Below are 15,717 nucleotides of genomic sequence, written 5' to 3'. Positions count from 1 at the left end.
ATAACTACCCTGGATATAAGTTTTTTTTAAACTGTCTGGACACAAGATTTAACCACTGGTGTTGACAAACAACTTCGTATTTAGCGTTTAACAGCAAATACTACAAAATAAGGCCTAATTGTCTTCCTCCTGTTGTCACTCTTAAACTGACGGTGGCCTGAAGTCACTAATAGGCTATTAAACAGAGATTATGTATTCTGTGAAACAATTACCCCAAATGTTGGTGTTTTGTGATACAAATTTCTAGGATTGTGGTTCTGTGATAAAAAAATATCCCCAACGTATGGTGTTAAGTGATAAAATCTCATTGGATCAACTGGCTAGAGCATGAAATTCACATGGCGCACACAGGGTTGCAAGATAAATAATACATGTAGTTTAATACTATCAACAAATTGTTCTACTAGCTTCACTGCTATCATAACTTCTGTAAAACGTACTACGACCACCCAGAAGCTTAAGGCTTATATTATTTTTACAAAGTCAAACTATGTCAAGTTTGACTAAGTTTTTGCCAAAAATCATTAACATGTAAAATACAAATTTAATATCATTAAATAGATAACGAATATATTTTCATACGGTATCTAAAAAATATTATATTTTTTGATAGATTGTTCTGAAAGTTTGGTCAAACTTTAGTTGGCTTGAATTTTTTAAAAATAAGCCTTCAGCTTTGGGATGGAGGTAGTATACATCAAACCCCAAAAAATAACGCACAGCAGTGATTTTTGGAAAAGAAATGTGAAACGAAAGCGGACATAACCTCTGCCTCTCGATCAGCAGATGTGTAAGGGTACATTGCCCCTATGTGTGGTTTTGGTATTTAATGATAACCCCTATGGACTAATGTTTTCATTGAGTTTATATGAAGGAATATTCGATATGTACTACTTGTAATCCATGTGTTGGATTCAAGTACAGATGCCATGAAGATAAAGATATACCTTGAGTATTGGCATCAAGATCATCGATTTGAAGACATATATGTGATATGATCAAGAAGAAAAAATGAAGATGGAGTTCTTATGTGGAACTCAATATTAGCCATGCTCTAGCTTATGTGTTAAGCAATGAATGATCAAGATCTTGAGTGCTTGATTCTGAGTGAAGAATTCAAGATATGGCTCTAAGTCGGTGTCATGATAGTCTCGTAAGTTGAGCTATGGTTGACTAATATTTAGAGCATGCAAACAAATTAAGAATTATTTATACACCTCAATATAGTATGATAGAGCATGAGAAGATATAAGGTTGACCAATACAAAGAGTGAAGAATAGATTCAAGTTTTGTCAATACATGAAGCATGAAGAATGTGCCACGTGAAGTCATGTGGTATGGTAAGCCTTCTAAATTATGCTTTATGAACTAACCCATCATATATGTGCCCTTGTGTTATGTGGGTTAGGTATCTTTCCAAGGGCATGCATAAAAAATGAGATCTCATATAGCCCATGAAAGGATGACATCAACTGGTGATCGTCATCAAGGTTGAGTTGGGAAAGTTCAAGATGATCATGAGGATCACATGCTTGAAGCTTGCCGTCCATTTGGTGATAATGGACATGTGAAGATGTGCTTAATGAAGCTATCCCATAGTGGCGTATGGGGGAGCAAATCATGAGTCTTCACGAAACAACAATGATTAAGTGATGCACTCCGACGATGTGATCAAGTTACCCAACCGAAAGTCCATCTTGATAGTGCGGCTATCTATCCTATAACCCGGTCTCCCAACAACCACCGTGATACCGGTAAAAGGAAAACCTAGCAAGACCATACCTTTGCCTTTGCGCATCCCGCTTGATCTTCCTCTCGATCAGCAGATGTAAGGTTAAAATCTCATATAGCTACGCGGCAAACAACTATCTACACTGATCTAATATAAGAAAGAATACATTGCAAGAAGCAACGAAAACTAGTGTCGGAAATCAAATGCATATAACAAAAGCGGACATGTAAAGTATTCATCAACCTTCGTCTGAGGCCAGGGCGGATTTACTCTTTGGTTGGCGATGGTCGACTTTGGGGCCGCGTTTTTTGTCCATCTCAATCTCCGGTGAGGTGGACTACAGAGTTGGGGAAACAGATCCAGAGCAGATATGGCGCGGTCAACATCGGCGTCCAGGAAGCTAATCCGGCTTGCTAGACAGCAAGGGAGCCGGTAAAACATGGTCGGTCACTACGGTGGACGGTGAGGAGGCAGTGATGGTGAGGAGGGACGGTTGGGCACAACCGTCGTCGTGGGAGTGTGCCTGGTAGAAGCATGAGAAAGATGTGGTGTTCGAATTGTGCTTTGCAGGGAAATATCCTATGTGTACCAATATTTATAGGCCGGCGGGCAAACCAAAGGTTTTCGCGTCGCTTGAAAATGGGACGCGCCAACATTTTCGGCGCGTGTTTTGCGGCAGAGATGAAAGTTTGGTGGACGCCGAAGGGGGCGGGGTTGAGTGTCGTCGTGGTGAACAGACAGATGTCATAGGATGGCTTAAGTTGGGGCCGAATGGACGCAAGAGGATTCGGGGGAGGGTTTGTGATTAGATGGGATGAACTTCCGGATGGTTTCCTCAAGAACTTAGCCAAGGCTAGAGGTTGAAGAAGAAAGACATAAGGAAGAACTCGCTCTAGATCATCTTCTTTATTGATCTCAACAGGTTACCAGTTTCTCAGTACATGTGTTCGTCTATGCCTACACCTCTTGGTCCGTCCCCGTGAAGAGGGCTGCCCCCTCTCCTTATATAGGGGAGAGGGTGGCTTACAGGGCAAGAAACCCTAATGGCATCTTTGACTAGACAAACTACTTTACAAAGCTACTTTAATCATAGATGACACCGGGGTCTTCTTTAATCGTGGATGCTTGACGTTCTCCGGCTTCTTTCATCGTCATCCTCCTCTTTATCGTCAGCCCTTCGTTTAAAGCTACTTTGCTTAGCTCATCTTTGTCTTCTAGCTCCGGAGAGAATCTTTGACCCGATCCTGCCGACTTGCTCTTCTTTCCGGTAGCCCGGTGTCTTCTTTACCCGGTTCCGGCATACCCCTCTTGGGAATACCGGCTTAGCCTCACTTAGCCAACTTCTTATCTTTGTGCTCCGGTACGAACATTAAACCGGTATCTTGATGGCCCAAACCATCCGGTTTGGCATGCCTTTGGCATACCGGGGGTCATCCCCCCAACATTAGTCCCCGAAGCTGTTATTGTCTGGCGGATTCTATCCAACAGACCATGCCAGGTTCTCACGTCTCTGAATACCGGTTTAATCTATCCGGCGCTGAGCTCAGATCCGGCATCTTTGCCCGGACTTATGTTATCTCTCTTTGCAAGACATTTTCCGGTATCTTATCCTCCGGCATCTTAGTTATTAAACACTTCCTCGGTGAAGTCGAGAATATCTCGGGCCCCGCGCCTGTCAGTGACATGCGCACTGTGACTAACGCGTCAGTGTCACGGGTCACTTCCCTTTGACTCCCGCGCGCGTATTAACTGCCTCACAGCGAATCCTGGCCACCGTTCTGGATCCGTGTGTACTTCCCTGTGGCCTTCTGTTTTTACGTGTGTATCGCTACACCACGTGGCGGCCCGTGGAGCGAACCGTCGCGGCCCACGGTCCGAACCACCGCGGCCCAGCGGTTTTCGGCCCACTTCTCTCTCTTCCCTTATAAGGCGAAACTGCCCCTTCTTCTTCCTCTTCTCGCATTCCCCACTTCTTCGCGCACAGTGCCCTTGCTCTCTGCGTCTCCGCCGCTCCGTTCGTCGTTCGAGCCCCGCCGCCCGGCGAACCTCCGCTAGTGCTTCGCTGGACATCGCCGAACTTCTCCGCATGAAGAACCTCTGCGGCGCTCCTCTCGCGGCCGCGACATTGGTGCCTTCTCAAGCTCTTCCTCACCTCGCCGCCGACGGACCTCCCTGCCAACCTCAAGCTCGCCATTCCACCGGCGAGCCACTTCCTCTGCAACTCCGCTGCCTCAGGTTAGGTTCAATCTACGTGTTGCCCTCTCTTGCTTGCTTTCCAGATCTTGAGTTGGTAGTATATTTACTTCTCCTTTTCTTTTGCTTTTCTCTTAATCGTAGATCTTTGCGAGGGGGTAAATCTTGGGATTTGTGTTTCTCTTCATCGAATCTCATGTCGAACAAGGAGTCTTCCTCTGCCTCTTCTTCTGCCTCTTCCTCTATTAGCCAGCATAGCCAATCTTCCGACGGATTGAGCGCCGATCTTGTGCAGATGGACATCGATTCCGGTAGCAATCAGGAAACAGGTAGCTCTAGCCAAGTTTCCGGCGTAAATCCTGCCGGTATCACACGCGGGGCCTGGATGGGCTCCAACGTTAGCTAGTATGAAATCGACTGGCTTTACCGGTCCAGGAGGATTCCGGAGTCAGTTATCTGCCGGCTTCCCCGTGACGAAATTGAACCGGTGCTTAATCCCGGTGAACATGTTGTTTTTCTCGCTCACTTCGAGCGCGGCTTCGGCCTTCCCGCCTCAGATTTTTTGCGTCAATTCCTTGACTTTTACCGAATCCAGCCTCACCATCTTCCCGGCAACGCCGTTTTCTACCTCTCTTGCTATGCCACCTTCATGGAGGCTTACATCGGCATTCGTCCCACTCACGAGACGTTTGCCCGTTTCTTTGCTCTTCGGATCAATTCCGTTCAGGGCAAGGATATCCCTAAACCAAAACCCCCCGTACAATGCGGGTCTTGCATCATTGGCTCCCGCCAAGGGAGCCCTTTCTTCAAGTTTACCGGTCTCGAGTCATGCCGGTTATGGCAAGGGACCTTCTTTTACGTGAGGAACGACGGCGCCGCAGATCTCATCAATCTGCCGCCTTTTGATCCGGCGCCGCCCCGAAAAATCAACTGGAGCTACAACCCGAAGACAGATCATATCGAAACAAACCGGGTGGTACGCTTCATGAAGGAGCTGATGAAGGACACCAGCATCTGCTCTGATGATATTATCCGCGCCTTCATCTCACGCCGGGTGCTTCCTCTTAAGCGCCGCGTTCATAAGATGAGCGAGATGTACGGTCCCGGTGATCCTACCAAGATCACCGGACTTCCTCTCAGCAAAAAGGACGTTGTCCTCAAGGCTAGGCAGATCTGCTAGACTGCCATGCCAGATGATTGGGAATGGGGCCTCCGGCCCCTCAGTTCCACTAACCCACCGACCCAAGAAGTAAGAAATTACGCAACTCGGGTCGGCTTACCGGTAACTTTCATACTGCGACTAACCCTTTTTTCTTTTGTTTTCAGGCTAAGGACCGCTTCCCCCGTATTGACTCAGACCGGCGAGGCCCTTGCCGGAAGCGCGGTCTTGACAAGTTCGACCCGGACCCCTTCATCCGTTGGCAGGATCTGAAGATGGGCAGGACTCCCGCCTCGCGCTTCGGCAAATCTCCACCAGAACCGGCCGGTTCGTCTGACGACCTGACCTTGCTTGAGGTAGCTCTTCTTTTTGATCTCTCATATTCTTCTGTTATTGTTCCTCTGTAGATGTTCCCTCAGCCAACATCAACCCACAGGTCCATGAGCACGTTGCTCCCTTGGGTGCCGAGGCAGGCCACGAGTTTGTGGAGAAACTCATGGCCCAAGGCTAGAAGAACAAGGCTCCGGCCTCTGATGCCGGTTCGAGCCAGGCTCCTGCCTCTAAACGCTTACGGACTGAACCTGTAGCGGGGAAGGTCACATGCATGAGGCGCTATAAGAGCAGGCAGATGCCGACCTCTTCTGGGTAAGACCCCGTTTCTCTGCTTGTTTTGTTTTTACCAAGTTCCTTTCCGGTTGCTTTTTTCCAACCCTTTCTTTTTTTCTCTCTTTCAGCCCCGCGCTCAAGCTCGGCTCTGCCGGATCCGCTAGGACCTCAACTCCTCCTCCTCACTCAAGCCCGGCACCATCTGGTGCCGGCAACACCTCTGCCTCCCCTCTGGGAGGCACCACAAGTTCGGGGCGTGCGGCCCCTACACCGCCAGATCACCGCGCAGAGGAGGACCCTGTCTCCCCTCTCGAGAACCAAGACACCGGCGCCAGCAACATCGGCGCCGGAGAAGAAGCTGCGGGGCAGGCCGGAACCTCTGGTTCCTCCCGTCCTAGAGAAGAAAAAGAAGAAGAAGACCAAGAAGTCCTCCCCCTCCAAAGCCGCGCCGGAAGCTTCCGCGCCGGCAAGCTCCAACCCGGGCGACGCGCCTGACGCTCCCCCTTCTCCCAGAACTACGCCAACGCCGCCGCCAGAAGCTCCTCACACCGAGCCAGCCGGCGCCACTTCCACGACACCGCCGCCCAATACCTTGGCGCTCACCAAGGGGAAGGCAACGGCTTCCAGCCTCTGCCAGCCAGCAGCCCTTGGTGCTGCACGTCGGCCGCGCTGCTAGCGCTGCCGGCGAGAAGGCCACCGGCCTGCTTGGCCGGATCACCGTGTTCCGGCCGCGAGGCCGGGAGCTGGGGCACTTGCTGCCCTACGCGGAGAAGTGCAACGCCGCGGACGTGTCCAAGGCGACCCGCGGCCTGGGCAAGGACCGGCTACCGGCGCCTGACCCTATTGGTGAGCGGTCCTCCGAAGAGCACTTCATGCGGCTGCGTCGGGCCGTCAAAGAGCTGGACAGCGCGTGGTTCGATGCCACGAACAACATGATGGTAAGTCTCATAAAGCTTGTTCCATTTCTTGATTTATCTTGGTTTCTCTTCTTCTGGCATTTTTCTATCTTTCCTTGAACCTTCAACTTTATGCCGGTTTCTCTTTTTTGCTGAATCTTGTCTATCCTCCCAGTCCCCGAGTTTCGTGTTGAGAGCGTAGCTCTTAGCGCGAAACTTGACTAGAAACACGCGAAACCGGCATAGCCAGTCCCCGAGTTTCGGGTTAAGATCTTTGCTCTTAGCGCGAAACTTAACTAGAAACGCGCGAAACCGGCATAGCCAGTCCCCGAGTTTCGGGTTAAGATCTTTGCTCTTAGCGCGAAACTTAACTAGAAACGCGCGAAACCGGCATAGCTGATCCCCGAGTTTCGGGTTAAGATCTTTGCTCTTAGCGCGAAACTTAATTAGAAACGCGCGAAACCGGCATAGCCAGTCCCCGAGTTTCGGGTTAAGATCTTTGCTCTTAGCGCGAAACTTAACTAGAAACACGCGAAACTGGCATAGCCAGTCCCCGAGTTTCGGGTTAAGATCTTTGCTCTTAGCTAACACCATTCCCTTGAACAGACCACAGCTGATGCTCGGAAGATCCTCTTTGAGGAGCTCCTTTGGGAGCACCGGGACCTCGCTGAGGCACACAACAAGTGCCAAGGTAAACTTCTGCGCCTCCGACATCTTTTCACCGGAAAGCTTTCTTTGTGTCAATACTTAACACTTATGATTTTTGTTTCAACAGCTATCCCGGAGGCTTCTATTGAGGCTCTCAAGACGCAGCTTGCCGCCGCCGAAGGTACAGCTCCCTGTTTTCCAGTTAACTTGCTTTTTCTACATTATATCAATACAACTTTGCTAACACTTTCTTTCCGGGTTCCAGAGAAGAAAGATCAACTTATCCGGCAGCACCAGGAGGATCTGAGCGCCCATGAGACCAGCTACAAGGAGCTCAAGCGTCAGTATATGCAGCTCGGTCTTGATCATGCCAAAGCGCTGAAGGCTGCTGAGTCCGCTGCGGAGGCCAAGCTGCATGAGGCGCTGGAGGACGCCGGCAATGCCAATGTGGTGTTGCAGGCTGAGCTGGAGGAGGCCGCCAAGGCGCGGAAGGCAGCCGAGGAGAAGGCCGCGCGGCTGGAGGCGGAACAGAAGGAGTATGACCTTCTGGTTACGCAGACTGACGCGCTTGCCCTCCGTAAGTTTCTCTTTTTTATTTCCCGGTTTCTGCTTACAAGCTTATCTCTTCCGGTAGCATTTGCTTAATTTCTTTCCTTCACCTTATAGGGCTCTTCCCGGACTCCCAGGCGTTTGCCGTGAAAAGAGTTGGAGAGCGCCGGGTTGCCCAGGCATACAAGAATCTGAGCGCGCCTTGGGACCCCTATGACCATTTGGTTGCGCTGAACGCGCGGGTTTCCCATATGCGCGCCATAGACCGGAACCTCTCCGACATCCCTGATGTGGCCACCCAGCTCTTCCGGACTCTCTGGCCTGGAGAAGAAGTGCCCGACACCTTTTCCCTCATCAGCGACCGCCTGAAAGGTGCCGGTAGAAGGATCCGGGAGTGGCAGTACTCTGCTGCCCGTGCCGGAGCAGACTCAGCGCTTCGCGTTGCCTGCTCCTGGTACTGATGACCCACAAGTATAGGGGATCGCAACAGTCTTCGAGGGAAGTAAAACCCAAATTTATTGATTCGACACAAGGGGAGGTAAAGAATACTTATAAGCCTTAACAACTGAGTTGTCAATTCAGCTGCACCTGGAAAAGCACTAGCAACAAGGGTGATGTGAAAGTAGCGATAATATGAGAGCAAGTAGTAACAAGTAACACAGCGCAGTAGAATAGTAGTATGAGAGCAATGGCACCGTAAAACAGTTGACATGTAGAACAAGTATATGATGATGAAAGATGGACCGGGGTTCCCAGCTATCTACACTAGTGGTAACTCTCCAATAACAAGTGTTGGGTGAACAAATTACGATCGGGCAATTGATAGGATTGAAATAGCATTAAGACAGAATATCAAGATCATTAATCATGTAGGCATGTTTTCCAATAGTAGTCGTACGTGCTCGCAATGAGAAACTTGCACAACATCTTTTGTCCTACCAGCCGGTGGCAGCCGGGCCTCAAGGGAAACTACTGGATATTAAGGTACTCCTTTTAATAGAGTACCGGAGCAAAGCATTAACACTCCGTGAAAACATGTGTCCCTCACATCACCGCCATCCCTCCCGGTTGTCCCGATTTTGTCACTTCGGGGCCTTTGGTTCCGGACAGTGACATGTGCATACAACTTGTAGATACAATCTAAGCAATAATATAAAGCTCAAATCTAAGATCATGGCACTCGGGCCCTAGTGACAAGCATTAAGCATAACAAGATTGCAGCAACAATAACTTCATAAACTTTGTAGATAGACAATCATAACGTAACAATCCATCGGATCCCGACAAACACAACACCGATTACATCAGATGAATCTCAATCATGTAAGGCAGCTCATGAGATCATTGTATTGAAGTACATGGGGAGAGAATACCAACTAGCTACGGCTAGAACCCGTAGTCCATGGGGGAACTACTCACGGAGCATGATGGAGGCGATGGCGTTGATGGAGATGGCTTCCGGGGCACTTCCCCGTCCCGGCAGGGTGCCGGGACGAGACTTCGTCCCCGAATTGGAGTTTCGCGATGGTGGCGGCGCCCACGGAGTCTTTCTCGGAGTTTCGTCAAGAGTTACGGTGTTTTTAGGTCGAAAGGGATTTTATAGGCGAAGAGGCGGCGCGAGGGCACTCGGGGCGCCACACCACGGCCGAGCGCGGGCCCGGGCCAGCCGCGCCGCCCTATGGTGTGGTGGCCCTCCGGCCCCTCTCCGACTCTTCTTCGGTGTTCGGACGCTTCGGGAAAAATAGGAGGTTTGGTCTTCGTTTCGTCGAATTCGAGAATATTGCCCGAACAGCCTTTCCGGAACCAAAAACAAGCAGAAAACAGAACAGTACATCGTGGCATCTTGTTAATAGGTTAGTTCCGGAAAATGCATGAAATCATCATAAAGTGCAAGCAAAACATGTAAGTATTGTCATAAAACAAGCATGGAACGACAGAAATTATGGATACGTCGGGGACGTATCGGCATCCCCAAGCTTAGTTCTCGCTCGTCCCGAGCAGGTAAACGATAAAAAGAATAATTTCGTGGTGACATGCTACTTACATAACCTTGATCATACTATTACAAAGCATATGAAATGAATGAAGTGACTCAAGGCAATGATCTATAGTTGCTAACAAATAGATAACATATAGCAAAACTTTTTCATGAAGAGTACTTTCAAGACAAGTATCGAAAGTCTTGCATAAGAGTTAACTCATAAAGCAATAAGTTCAAAGTAAAGGCATCGAAGCAACACAAAGGAAGATATAAGTTTCAGCGGTTGCTTTCAACTTGTAACATGCATATCTCATGGATAATTGTCAACACAAAGTAATATGATGAATGCAAATATGCAAGTATGTAAGAATCAATGCACAATTGACACAAGTGTTTGCTTCTAAGATGGAAGGAAGTAGGTAAACTGACTCAACATAAAGTAAAAGAATGGCCCTTCAAAGAGGAAAGCATCGATTGCTATATTTGTGCTAGAGCTTTGGTTTTGAAAACATAAAGAGAGCATAAAAGTAAAGTTTTGAGAGGTGTTTGTTGTTGTCAACGAATGGTAGTGGGTACTCTAACCCCCTTGCCAGACAAACCTTCAAGAGCGGCTCCCATGAATTATTTTTATTTTTGGGTGGCACTCCTTCCAACCTTTCTTTCACAAACCATGGCTAACCGAATCCTCGGGTGCCTGCCAACAATCTCATACCATGAAGGAGTGCCTTTTTATTTTAGTTTTATTATGATGACACTCCTCCCAACCTTTGCTTACACAAGCCATGGCTAACCGAATCTTCGGGTGCCGTCCAACAATCACATACCATGGAGGAGTGTCTATTTTTGTTATTAATTTGGGACTGGGAATCCCGTTGCCAGCTCTTTTTGCAAAATTATTGGATAAGCGGATGAAGCCACTAGTCCATTGGTGAAAGTTGCCCAACAAGATTGAAAGATAAACACCACATACTTCCTCATGAGCTATAAAACATTGACACAAATCAGAGATGATAAATTTTGAATTGTTTAAAGGTAGCACTCAAGCAATTTACTTTGGAATGGCAGGAAATACCACATAGTAGGTAGGTATGGTGGACACAAACGGCATAATGGTTGGCTCAAGTATTTTGGATGCATGAGAAGTACTCCCTCTCGATACAAGGCTTAGGCTAGCAAGGCTATTTGAAGCAAACACAAGTATGAACTGGTACAGCAAAACTTACATAAGAACATATTGCAAGCATTATAATACTCTACACCTGTCTTCCTTGTTGCTCAAACACTTTTACCGTGAAAATATCTAGACCTTAAGAGAGATCAATTATGCAAACCAATTTCAACAAGCTCTACAGTAGTTCTCCACTAATAGGCTTAGACTACATGAAAAAAACTTAATCATGATCTACTTGAGAGCTCAAAACAATTGCCAAGTGTCAAATTATCCAAGACATAATGAGGCATTTTCTGTTTTCAACCAAATATAAATAAGTGCAATAGCTTCCAACTTTTATCATTGAACATTAAAAGTAAAACGAAGAACACGAGTGTTCATATGAAAAAGCGGAGCGTGTATCTCTCCCACACAAGGATTGCTAGGATCCGAATTTATTCAAACATAAACAAAAATAAAAGCACACAGACGCTCCAAGTAAAGCACATAAGATGTGACCGAATAAAAATATAGTTTCAGGGGAGGAACCTGATAAGTTGATGAAGAAGGGGATGCCTTGGGCATCCCCAAGCTTAGACGCTTGAGTCTTCTTGAAATATGCAGGGATGAACCACGGGGGCATCCCCAAGCTTAGACTTTTCACTCTTCTCGATCATATATCATCCTCCTCTCTTGACTCTTGAAAACTTCCTTCACACCAAACTTCTCATAAACTTCATTAGAGGGGTTAGTACTCAAAAAAAATTTGAATCCACCTTGGTCCTGTAGTGGCACATTGCAAGAACTCAATAAAACATTAGCTACAGCTCTCCACGTCTAGAAAACCACGCTTAAAGTCCACAAGAGACAATGCAAAAAACAGAGACAGAATCTGCCAAAACAGAACAGCCAGTAAAGACGAATTTTAATAAAATACTTCCGTTGCTCAAATCAGAAAACTCAAAACTAATGAAAGTTGCGTACATATCTGAGGATCACTCACGTAAATTGGCATAATTTTCTGAGTTACCTACAGAGAATTAGACCCAGATTCGTGACAGCAAAGAAATCTGTTTCTGCGCAGTAATCCAAATCTAGTATCAACCTTCGATTAGAGGCTTCACTTGGCACAACAAAACACAAAACTAAGATAAGGAGAAGTTGCTACAGTAGTAAACAACTTCCAAGACACAAATATAAAACAAAGTACTGTAGCAAAATAACACATGGGTTATCTCCCAAGAAGTTGCTTTCTTTATAGCCATTAAGATGGGCTCAACGAGTTTTAATGATGCACTCGCAAGAAATAGTATTCGAAGCAAAAGAGAGCATCAAGAGGCAAATCCAAAACAAGTTTAAGCCTAACATGCTTCCTATGCATAGGAATCTTGTACACAACTAAATTCATGAAGAACAAAGTGACAAGCATAAGAAGATAAAACAAGTGTAGCTCCAAAATTTTAAGCATATAGAGAGGTGTTTTAGTACCATGCAAATTTCTACAACTGTATTTTCCTCTCTCATAATAATTTTCAGTAGCTTCATGAACAAACTCAACAATATAACTATCACATGCAGCATACTTTTCATGATTTCCAAACACATAATTTTTATCAAGTTCAAGAATAGTGGAATTAAAACTTTCAAACTTACTTTTATTAATAATATAACAAGGTAGTTGATCAATCTCAATAGATATGGGACTCATAGAATAAGTCAAGAACTCTCCAATCCCATTTTCATTAGTAGTACAATTAATATTATCAAGTAACATAGGACCATCATCTAGAGCTTTATCATAAACATTTGCCAAGCAAAATTCTTTAGTACCATGCATTTCGACATCGAGCACAAACAAAGCATTATCATAAGATTTATCAAAGTAGCATGGATTATCATAGATAACGATAGCATAATTATTCTCACAAGTTTTACTCATAGGGAATATTTCAAGAGAATCCACAGGGAACATAACATTCAACCTCTTCGGTAAGCATGGAGGACAATCAAATAGTGTAAGAGATAAAGAGTTACTCTCATTAGAAGGTTGGCATGGGTAGCTAATCCATTCTTCCTCCTTTTGTTCGTCGCTCTGCTCTTCTTTTTCATCCAATGAGCTTTTAGGTTCATCAATTTCCTCCTCTTTTTCATCCAATGAGCTTTCAGGTTCATCAATTTCTTCTTCCGCAGGTTCCTGCAAATTGCGAGTGCATTCTTGTGCATTAATGTGTCTCTCTTTATAATCAAGGATATAAGGATTCCTACTCGTAGCATTCTATGCAAGAATTAAGGATAGTAGAGACATAATCTTTAAGGCCCTTACAAACAACACAAGTTTCATAATTCTCAACCATGAAGGATTCTATCTCGGAGGCTCCCATAAATAAGACAAATTGTTCTACCTCTTCGAACCCATAATGAATATAGCAATTCCGATTATAGTTCTTAATTAAAAATTCCTCACTAAAGCCACATTGAAATTTAAGATGTTTAGTATCCTGTTGAGAGCAACAGTTTATATCATGGCGTTCAAGCAATATTTTAGCAATTGTATTCAATTTTTCTATCATAGCACTCATTATTTTACCAGTTCTTGATTCTCTATAACAATTATAACATTCTATAAGCTCCAAGTAGGTTGTTGGTTCTCCCATAACAGCAGTTTTTAATTTTTTTGGTTTTTCAAATTTTTATGGATTTTTGGGTATATGAGACAAATAAAACAAGACAAAAATAAACTAAGCAAAAGTAAACTAAGCACGAATAAACTAGACAAAAGTAAACTAGCAAAACAAAATAAAACAAAATAAAAACAGAGAGAGAGGTAGAGTGTACTCCCAGGTGAACTTATGAGTAGAGCTATGCCTCCCCGGCAACGGCGCCAGAAAATAGTCTTGATGACCCACAAGTATAGGGGATCGCAACAGTCTTCGAGGGAAGTAAAACCCAAATTTATTGATTCGACACAAGGGGAGGTAAAGAATACTTATAAGCCTTAACAACTGAGTTGTCAATTCAGCTGCACCTGGAAAAGCACTAGCAACAAGGGTGATGTGAAAGTAGCAGTAATATGAGAGCAGTAGTAACAGTAACACAACAGCAGTAATAGTAGTATGAGAGCAATGGCACCGTAAAACAGTTGACATGTAGAACAAGTATATGATGATGAAAGATGGATCGGGGTTCCCAGCTATCTACACTAGTGGTAACTCTCCAATAACAAGTGTTGGGTGAACAAATTACAGTCGGGCAATTGATAGGATTGAAATAGCATTAAGACAGAATATCAAGATCATTAATCATGTAGGCATGTTTTCCAATAGTAGTCGTACGTGCTCGCAATGAGAAACTTGCACAACATCTTTTGTCCTACCAGCTAGGTGGCAGCCGGGCCTCAAGGGAAACTACTTGGATATTAAGGTACTCCTTTTAATAGAGTACCGGAGCAAAGCATTAACACTCCGTGAAAACATGTGTCCCTCACATCACCGCCATCCCCTCCGGTTGTCCCGATTTCGTCACTTCGGGGCCTTTGGTTCCGGACGGTGACATGTGCATACAACTTGTAGATACAATCTAAGCAATAATATAAAGCTCAAATCTAAGATCATGGCACTCGGGCCCTAGTGACAAGCATTAAGCATAACAAGATTGCAGCAACAATAACTTCATAAACTTTGTAGATAGACAATCATAACGTAACAATCCATCGGATCCCGACAAACACAACACCGATTACATCAGATGAATCTCAATCATGTAAGGCAGCTCATGAGATCATTGTATTGAAGTACATGGGGGAGAGAATACCAACTAGCTACGGCTAGAACCCGTAGTCCATGGGGGAACTACTCACGGAGCATGATGGAGGTGATGGCGTTGATGGAGATGGCTTCAGGGGCACTTCCCCGTCCCGGCAGGTGCCGAGACAGAGACTTCGTCCCCGAATTGGAGTTTCGCGATGGTGGCGGCGCCCCGGAGTCTTTCTCGGAGTTTCGTCAAGAGTTACGGTGTTTTTAGGTCGAAAGGGATTTTATAGGCGAAGAGGCGGCGCGAGGGGGCACACGGGGGCGCCACACCACAGGCCGGCGCGGGCCCGAGGCCAGGCCGCGCCGCCCTATGGTGTGGTGGCCCTCCGGCCCCTCTCCGACTCTTCTTCGGTGTTCGGGACGCTTCGGGAAATATAGGAGGTTTGGTCTTCGTTTCGTCGAATTCCGAGAATATTGCCCGAACAGCCTTTCTGGAACCAAAAACAACGAAGAAACGAGAACTGGCACTGTGGCATCTTGTTAATAGGTTAGTTCCGGAAAATGCATGAAATCATCATAAAGTGCAAGCAAAACATGTAAGTATTGTCATAAAACAAGCATGGAACGACAGAAATTATGGATACGTCGGGGACGTATCAGGTACCCGGAGCTGGACCTGGACGTCTTCACCGGCGTGCGCGAAGGGGCTCCATCCGACTTGGACCCGGTCCTCACCGCTAAGCGTAAGGATCGAGCGTACCACATCGCGGAGTACGCCGAGATGCGCACCTTCATCCCCCCTCCTCCAGACGTCAAGGACTATCTGAGCGACGAGGAGGAAGGTGAAGACGCTGACGAGCCCGGAGCCGGCGACGCGCCTCCAGACTGTTCCGACGCCAATGATGCTCCTTCAGAAACCCCCGTTGCTTGAAAGCTGCCTGTGATATGCTTATCCTGCTTAACTTGGAAACACAGCCCATTAAATTCTACCCCGGTATGCCGGGGTTTATGATGTAAAACTTAATCTTTATTTTGGTTGTGGTACAACAGTTT

This window comes from Lolium rigidum, chromosome 1 (genome assembly GCF_022539505.1).
Source record: "Lolium rigidum isolate FL_2022 chromosome 1, APGP_CSIRO_Lrig_0.1, whole genome shotgun sequence".
NCBI classification, from domain to species: Eukaryota; Viridiplantae; Streptophyta; class Magnoliopsida; order Poales; family Poaceae; genus Lolium; species Lolium rigidum.
Note: the sequence above shows the minus strand (reverse complement) of the source record.